At 52.2% G+C, this 9077-nt stretch overlaps 1 long non-coding RNA gene across 1 annotated transcript in view; it reads right to left on the minus strand.

Annotated features, from left to right (window-relative positions):
• LOC125629136 (uncharacterized) overlaps nt 1-7366 on the minus strand; it is a 34942-nt gene extending 27576 nt beyond the window's left edge. The window contains exon 1 of the long non-coding RNA XR_007354355.2: nt 7229-7366. This is a non-coding gene — a long non-coding RNA (uncharacterized LOC125629136). The remainder of the gene's footprint in view (nt 1-7228) is intronic.
• Nucleotides 7367-9077: the final 1711 nt, after the last annotated feature.

Raw genomic sequence — 9077 nt, forward strand, 5'->3', positions numbered from 1 at the left:
GGACTCTTTCCAATTTTTCCACATCCTTGTTGTAGTGTGAGGCCCAAAACTGGACACTACTCCAGATGAGGCCTCACCAATGCCGAATAGAGGGGAATGAACTTTTGCTGGGTGAGGATGGAGAAGGTTCCTATGGTCATTGTAGAGAGCCAGTTTAAAGAGACCTTGCTCCTGGAAGGGGAGGGCAGCCCACAGAGGGAAAGCAGAACCCTGGGAAGGAGAGAAAAGGCCCCAAATGGGGAATGGGGGCAGTGTGGGACAACAGGTGAGTAGCATAGAGTTGAATCATCATTCCTGTGCATTTTACAAGCCTCCCCATATGGGCCAAACTGAGGAGCTAATTGGTTAAGGGCAGGATGATTAAACAGCTAGCAAGTTAATTCAGCTCAGCTCAGCAGCAGGGACAGTTAAAAGAGAGACAGGAAAGACAAAGTAGAAGGGGAAGGCTGGGCCAGAGAAGCTCAGGCTTGCAGAGAGATGAACCCCCCCTTTCTCCACTGTCTGGGGAGAAGGTAAAAGTGTATGTTGTGGGGGGCGAGCACTGGTCTAGCCCTGGGAGATTGCCATAGGCTGAATTTTTTTTTTTGAAAACTCTCAGCAGAAATAGTTGAGCAGCTTTTCAGAACAAGGTTGGGAAAAAGTATGTTGTGTTGTTCATGCTAAAAGATTATCTCGTCTGTTTCATTGAGACACTCCAGCACCTCTGTGCTTTGGAGTAGGGACTTTTAAGCTGACAGAGGTGAGCTTGGGGTCAGGGAGGTGCCTTTTGCCATTTCCGTGAACATCCACCCACATTTGGCCATGGCATGAACCACTGGAAATCTCAATTTGCACATGTTCAATAAAGACTCATTAGGGGCTGCCTGCAATGAGCATGCTCCATCCCGGGGCTGCTGGGCACTGGAACTGAGAGCAGGGAGACCATCTCTCCTGTGCTCTGTGTCCTCACTGAAAGTCCTCAGGCAGCATGGAGGAGTAGGAGTAGCCTGACTGGAACACAGAGAGGTGAGGAGCCAGGCCAGAGGAATTGGCAAGGGGAGAGACTGGAATGAAGTGCCAGAAAGGAGGGACTGGAGCAAGGAGCCAGGGGAGAGTAGGGACCTGGGATGAGGAGCTGTGTGTGTGTGTAAAACAGACTGGGATAAAGAACTGGGGGTGGGGGAGAGAGACTGGGATGAGGAACTAGAGAGGGGAGACTGGGACAGGGACAAAAACATGGGCAGGGTGGGAGTGGAAGACATGGAGCTGTGGGGGGACAGGGATGTGGAGCTCATAGGGAATGGTGGGGACACTGGGACAAGGGCAGGCTGGAAGGTTCAGGGGCAGAAAGGTCCGTAACCATTATTTTGGGGGAGCTTATTAGCATTCCTTATGGGCATTCCTCTAATGTCTGCAAATAGCTGTGGAACCCACTGGCGAAGTATATAGCTCATTCCTATGGTGACTGATCCACATAGAGATAACAGTCTATTGCTGCTCCCAGTTACTCTGTTAGCTCAAGTGGCAGAGGTCTGTGTACTAAAGTTCTAACCCTGCCAGTTACCTAAATGGGGGTCAGTATGATTCCACAGGATAGAATTAGCTGTTTGCCTTGTTAAAAATCTAGGAAATTACAGGCAAAAACCTATATTAAAAGAACGTGAATGTTGCAAAAGTTAGGAAATGACAGAATTAAGGTTGTCTGTGCATAATATGTGACACAGTCTTCAATTACATGATCACATACTATTTTTCCACAGGACTCCTGCATCATTCAGTGTACAGAATGGACCCTGCTCTGGGATGAATCAGGTTGTGTAGTGAAGGACACTGTTGTCAGTAGGACCCTTGCCTCATTTGTTGCAGGAGTTGGAAGGCATAGTGTGAACGAGGCAAGGGATTGCAGGAAAAGAAAGGATGGTCTCATGGTTAAGGCAGTCGAATGCTGTGCTGGAGAATTGGATTCTATTGCTTGTTGGGCAAGTCAGCTAAACTCAGCTTTTCACAGGTGGACACTAATTAATTGTAGGTTCCTCATTTTCTGGGTGCCCAGCCTGAGACACGGGGTATGATTTACAGAAATGCTAACTGAGGTCAATGGGAGAGGTGATGTGAACATATAACATGCTACAAATCTCCTAAATTCTCTAAAAAAATCAGGTCCCAGGCAACTCCGATTGGGCACCCGAAATGAATAGCCATTTCTGGCCTTAATCGCTCTGTGCTTTGCTCTCTATCTGTAAAATGGGGATAATAGGGTTGTGCAGGCAGCCTTAATTCTGGCATTTCCAAAGTTTTGAGTGCTTGACTTAGCAACCCAATAATGTTTTTTTAACATTTGTTTTTGGATGTCAGTACTTACAGACAGTGAAATTCTCCCTTGTGCAGAGGTCATAGAATCATAGAATAACAGAGTTGGAAGAGACCTCTGGAGGCCATCTAGTCCAACCCCCTGCCCAGAGCAGGACCAATCCCAACTAAATCATCCCAGCCAGGGCTTTGTCAAGCCTGACCTTAAAAACTTCTAAGGAAGGGGAATCCACCACCTCCCTAGGTAACGCATTCCAGTGTTTCACCACCCTCCTAGTGAAAAAGTTTTTCCTAATATCCAACCTAAACCTCCCCCACTGCAACTTGAGACCATTACTCCTTGTCCTTTCATCTGCTATCACTGAGAATAGTCTAGATCCATCCTCTTTGGATCCACCTTTCAGGTAGTTAAAAGCAGATATCAAATGCCCCCTCATTCTTCTCTTCCGTAGACTAAATAATCCCAGTTCCCTCAGCCTCTCCTCATAAATCATGTGTTCCAGACCCCTAATCATTTTTGTTGCCCTTTGCTGGACTCTCTCCAATTTTTCCACATCCTTCTTGTAGTGTGGGGCCCAAAACTGGACACAGTACTCCAGATGAGGCCTCACCAATGTCGAATAGAGCGGAACGATCATGTCCCTCGATCTGCTGGCAATGCCCCTACTTATACACCCCAAAATGCCATTGGCCTTCTTGGCAACGAGGTCACACTGTTGACTCAACAAGGGCACACTGGTCCAGCGTATTGCCTCCAAACCACTTAAGTCCTAAATTAATGGGCAATAGGTCCATCAATGGCTATTAGCCAAGATGGTCAGGGGCACAACTCCATGCTCTGGGTGTCTCTAAACCTCCAATTGCCAGACGATGGGATTGGATGACAAGATGAATCACTCAAAATTTTTCTGTTCATTCCCTGTTCTATTCATTCACTCTGAAGCATCTGGTATTGGCCACTGCCAGAAGACCGGATGCTGGGCTGGATGGCCCATTGGTCTGCTGTAGTATGGCCGCTCTTACGTTAAGGTCGTAAATGGGGCTTTGGTGGTGCACAGGCATCAGGCTGGCTCCCTGCAGGGGGTGCATGTCGTGCATAGTGCTCCAAAGCATGTCAGGTGCTTTTCAGACCTATAATAAACAGGACCCTGCCCTACAGAGCTCACCATCTAAAGGCGAGGGGGGGCAGGAAAGCCCAGTTGTTCATCTCAGTGTTTTCAGTGTCTTTTACCCTTCTCTGATTATATTAGCTTTGCTAGTTTTAGCCCATTCCTTTTTTTTATTTCTCACCCACTCCACCACCCCCCCACCACTCGCCCCACCGCTCCCCCATTCCAGGTTTTTATTCTGTTAGTTTTGTTTTAGGAGAAAGACAGAAACACATGGACATTACCACCGTGGAGTGCCCCAATGGCCCCTGTATCCAGTAGCCTGACCCCTGGTGCCAGCTGCATCAGAGGAAACCCTTGAGCCACAATAGACAAGAGCTATCTGCAGAACCAGTCAATATGGAAAGGCTTTGTGTGATGGCTCCCCTTCCACATACCCTCCCTTCCAAGTACACCGCAGTCTCCAGCTGGGCCCTGACAGATCTCCAGAAATACCATCACAAATGCTTTTCCTAATATAGACCTTCAGCTTACAGGCGGTGAGGTTCAGCCTTTCTTTGTAACTATTGGAACCATATCTGCTGCGGGGGGAGGAGATCTGTTGTTTTGTTTACTCATTTGGTCTTTCTCCAGAATTGAAAGTTGTCCTAAAAATAGCTGTTACCAGATCAGTACACAATCCACATCAGCTCTGGCTGTACCACAGCCTAGGCGGGGCTTTGGCTAGTCAGGCCTTCTCCCAACACCAGCTGCTGGGCAGAAGTTGCCCAGTTTGCCATTGCCATCCCATTTCTAATACTGCATCTTCTAAACCCTCGGCTTGAGGGGTCCCAGCTGGGCCTGGGGTCTTGCTTCAGCCAGGCTTGACAGGCAGGGTATTGAGCTGACCAGGTTTTCACATCATGTCCCAGGATCTTCGTTCTGCACCCCTGAAACCTCCATTATTCCCTGGGCGTTTGCCATGTTTGTTCTGGGTACTCTGCAGATTGAGGGGTGTTTGCACTGTGTGAACAGGAGCTGATGCATCGCTCTGGGAGTGGAGGGTGGGTGCTCAATCATTCAGAGCACTGCGCTCTGCCGCTTGCAAGGAGTGTGAGTGAGACTTGGCACTGCTGCTGAGAATCTCGCTCAGCCCCTGAGTTACTGGAGAAAACCCAGGCAGCGCCCTGCGTGATTCACCAGGTGACTGGGGGTGAGGCCCGTGATAGTGACAACCCCACAGAGGGGATAATGCAGCTGTTGTGTGTTTCACGACCCTGAAAGCGTCCAGAGAAGCAGAAAGCACTGTGGGACAGGTCTGTTGCGGGGGAGGCTGAAGCAGCCCTGGGGTGAGTGGGAGGTGCTCATGCTGGGGTGGGGGGGGTGCACCCTTGGAGTATATCTACACTGCAGCTGGGAGGTACTAAAATTAGCAGCATGGACATTGCGGCTCTGGCAGAGGCTCAGGCTAGCTGCCCCTGCCAAGTCCCCCCAAAGCCCTGAGTTTGAGCTCATGTGCCGCAATGTCCACACTGCTATTTTTAGGTGCTAGCTTGAACTGTCCTCCTGGGCTAGGCCCCATCCCCACAGTGGCAGCATGGCTTTGGGGGCCATAGCCCATTTGGAGTAGTGCTTGAAAGAGCCAGGAAGCAGGGCGGGGAGGCATGTCAGAGTGGAGCTGGGATTGTCCAAGCAGCTGATGGGAGTTTGTGGCCCAGACCCATCTCCAGCCAGTGGACTAGGGGCTCTTTAGGGTATCTGGGCTAGTCCACCCTGAGCTTCCACGGTGCCACGTTAAGCCTCTGTTTACCTGCCTGGCCCACCAGGGCACTGCTGCCTCCTGATTCCTGGCAGGTCCTGCCCTCTGCAGCCCTGCCAAGGGGCTCTGGCCTGGAGTGCACTCAGTCAGGGGTTTCCTCAGCCTGCCCCAGGCCAGAGGGCTGATCCTAGTTGAGTGCCCCAGAGGCCTTTTGCCATGTGTGCCCCTGGGCTTCAAGAACTATTGGCTGTGATGAAACTGATTCTGCTCCCCGCCATCCTGCAAGGTGGTAAAGAAGCCCCAGCCTGCCTCTGGGAAGGCAGCAGCTACCCGGGAGGTGTGATGGGGTGTGGGAGCAGACAGGGCTGACGAGGGGCCCTGCAGCCAAGGACTGAACAGAGGTTCCCAAGGGCACAGAGCCAGCAGCCAGCCCAGAAGCCTGACAAAGGTCAGTGCAGACAAGTGCCCCACTCCCAGGTCACACTCTGGCTGGGGGCTGGAGATGAGGAGAAGGGCCCTCTGTACAGCAGGGCTGGGGGCCTCGGAGCTGGAGTCCCACAGCAGCACACTGGCTGGAGCCCCGCAGGGTACAAAGCCACAGCCAGGGGACAATGCAGAGGGGACATCGTGGGCTGACCATGGCCAGAAAACTGTCAGGCGCCTGTTGATGGCTGCCAGGGCTGGGCTGGAGCGGGTACCTGGGCTCTAGCGCAGAGAAGTCTAACCTTGCTCCGGAGCCCCCCAGGGCCCAAGCGAGGAGCTGCTGCATTTTATTGGGACTGAGGGGATTACAGCCTTCGCTCTCCTGCCACCCCTTTGCTCAAGCTGTGGGACCCCCTGGACTTGTACCTGGAGGGTGTGGTGGTTGGAGCGATGTCAGCTCCTGCCCCTGATCACAGTGCACCTGGTGCTCCCAAGTCCCTGTGAGCTCCCAGCACCAGCAGCCGCACTGACTCCTCTGCAGCCCCTCCCCCTCAGGCCGGGACGTGCCGTGCGAGGCCTGCCTGACACTATTAAAATGCTATTTGGGGGATTTTTACAAGAACCAGCAAGTAAACAGCAACTATGTGCTGACTGACAGTGCTGCAGAGCTTAGGGCGGCACCTCCGACAAACAAACGCATGGGGCCGTGTGCTCGCCCAGCTTTGCTGAACCGAGCCAGAAAGCGAACTGTCCACAGCCGCTCGCTCGGCCTGAGGGGCTTGGCATGGGATGGAGGGATGCAGGGGCCTCTGCCTTTGGAGCAGGGGATAAGCCTCTTCTGTGGGACACCCCCCAACCCCTCGGGCGGGGCTTTTCCATGTTGCCCCGTGCACATGTGCCCTACATGGGAGCGTGTGTGCAGAGCATGTTGGCTCGCCTTTGAACAGCTAGATGCCCGAGCTCAGCACCAGACAGACCAGCCTGCGTCCCCCCTCCCTCCCCCCATGCAAGGAGAGGTCTGGGCACCTAAGCCCAGCACCGGACAGACTGGCCTACATTGCCCCATGCTGGGAGAGGTCTGGGTTAGGGGGTAGGACATGCACATGAGCAGTGTCGAGGAGGCTCGTTCACTTGCTGCTCCTTCATACAGACCCCAACCATTAGTCTAGGTATTCATTTGCCTTCCACCACCATAGTGTCTGGGCACCTCACTCTGGGAAGCAGGGCCAGGTTGTTATCCTCACTGTACAGATGGGGGACTGGTGAGCTGCTTCTGCCTGCTTTGCTTAGCGCTGTGGCTGCCATGTCCCACCATGTGGCACAGCTGTGGCCTGAGGACTAGTATTGCTTAGGTGAGTGGATTTGGGTCTGTTGGGAGGTGGGCCCTGGGGATGGGAGTCCTTGCTGCCTCTCCAGCACAGGCTCAGGGTGGACTGCAGTAATGGCAGAGCCTTCTTCCCACAGTGGTGCTGCCCCAGGGGTAGGAAGACAGTCCAGTTTGCTGGGCGCCTCCAGCCAGTCAGTCACCATGGAGTCATAAACCTAGCCACGAGGAGCCGGACAGAGACTCACCAAGTCTCCTCAGAGGAGACAGATCATTGCTGGGCACCATCAGTCTGCGGTCAGCAGAGATTTCCCCCTCCCTCCCCCAGCCCAAGCAACTGCCTACCTCAAGTCTCTTGCTGGCTGTATTCACTTCCCTAACGAGCCACTGCAGCTGCTGGAGGATGTGACAGGAGAAGCCTCTGTGTCTGTCAGGGCTACACTGCTCCAGAGCTTTGAAAAGTTGCTTCTGGCCTCCACACATATCAAAAGCAGAGTGCTGAAATGCAAAAAAATCTGTTGTTTTTGTTAACACAGATTTGACTATTTACAGAAATTGCTCATGCCAGGAGAGTGAACCAGGAGCAGCTGATCTGGTGTAGCCTGCGAGCCGCCAATCGCCCCTCTCTGAGTCAACCTGGTGTGGCCTGTGGGTGGACAATGGCCATTCTAAACCCACCTGGTGTAGCCTGGAGCAGCTAATGGCCACTCTCTGAGCCAACCTGGTGTGGCCTGTGGGCAACCTATGGCCACTCTCTGAGCCAAGCTGGCATGGACTGGGACTCTGCGCTAGCTGCTAAGCCACTGCTTGGAATTCAAACTCTTGCTATCTGGATGGTTATGGGACTATTTGGGGGGCAGGGTGCACATGTCTGATGTACCCCTCCATCAGTGTGATTGGCAAGCGCAGTCAGAGATAACATGGGAATAGCATAGCTAACAGTTCAAGGCTTAAAAATGGTTTGTGTTCTCTTTTTTTATCTCCACAATACCCTTGGCACTGGGACCAGACAAGCACCCACTGCCTCAGCCATGCATTGAGCCACTGCACCTGAGATCTTTATGCAACCGAGTGCACCACGAATATGAATGCAACTGCATGCGCCTTATGTAAAAATACCATCCTAAATGCCCAGTCATGTGGCAAAGGTGGGCCGTGTGTGCATTTTGCAGGGAAGCACCTCCAAATTCAGCTTCCGAGTGCACACACACTCGCATCAGTAACTGACTGAAGATCAAGCCCCACGTCTTGGATAAGGGCAACAGTTGACAAGCTTTCTGCAGCCTCAGGAGCCCCTAAAGAGAATCGTAGAATATCAGGGTTGGAAGGGACCTCAGGAGGTCATCTAGTCCAACCCCCTGCTCAAAGCAGGACCAATCCCCAACTAAATCATCCCAGCCAGGGCTTTGTCAAGCCTGACCTTAAAAACTTCCAAAGGAGGAGATTCCACCACCTCCCTAGGTAACGCATTCCAGTGTTTCACCATCCTCCTAGTGAAAAAGTTTTTCCTAATATCCAACCTAAACCTCCCCCACTGCAACTTGTGCCCATTACTCCTTGTTCTGTCATCTGCTACCACTGAGAACAGTCTAGAGCCATCCTCTTTGGAACCCCCTTTCAGGTAGTTGAAAGCAGCTATCAAATCCCCCTTCATTTTTCTCTTCCGCAGACTAAACAATCCCAGTTCCCTCAGGCTCTCCTCATAAGTCATGTGTTCCAGACCCATAATAATTTTTGTTGCCCTCCGCTGGACGTTTTCCAATTTTTCCACATCCTTCTTGTAGTGTGGGGCCCAAAACTGGACACAGTACTCCAGATGAGGCCTCACCAATGTTGAATAGAGGGGAACGATCACGTCCCTCGATCTGCTGGCCCCTACATATACATCCCAAAATGTCATTGGCCTTCTTGGCAACAAGGACATACTGTTGACTCATATCCAGCTTCTCGTCCACTGTCACCCCTAGGTCCTTCTCTGCAGAACTGCTGCCTAGCCATTCGGTCCCTAGTCTGTAGCGGTGCATTGGGATTCTTCCGTCCTAAGTGCAGGACTCTGCACTTGTCCTTGTTGACCCTCATCAGATTTCTTTTGGCCCAATCCTCTAATTTGTCTAGGTCCCTCTGTATCCTATCCCTACCCTCCAGTGTATCTACCTCTCCTCCCAGTTTAGTGTCATCTGCAAACTTGCTGAGG

Source organism: Caretta caretta, chromosome 20, assembly GCF_965140235.1.
Source record: "Caretta caretta isolate rCarCar2 chromosome 20, rCarCar1.hap1, whole genome shotgun sequence".
Taxonomy (NCBI): Eukaryota; Metazoa; Chordata; order Testudines; family Cheloniidae; genus Caretta; species Caretta caretta.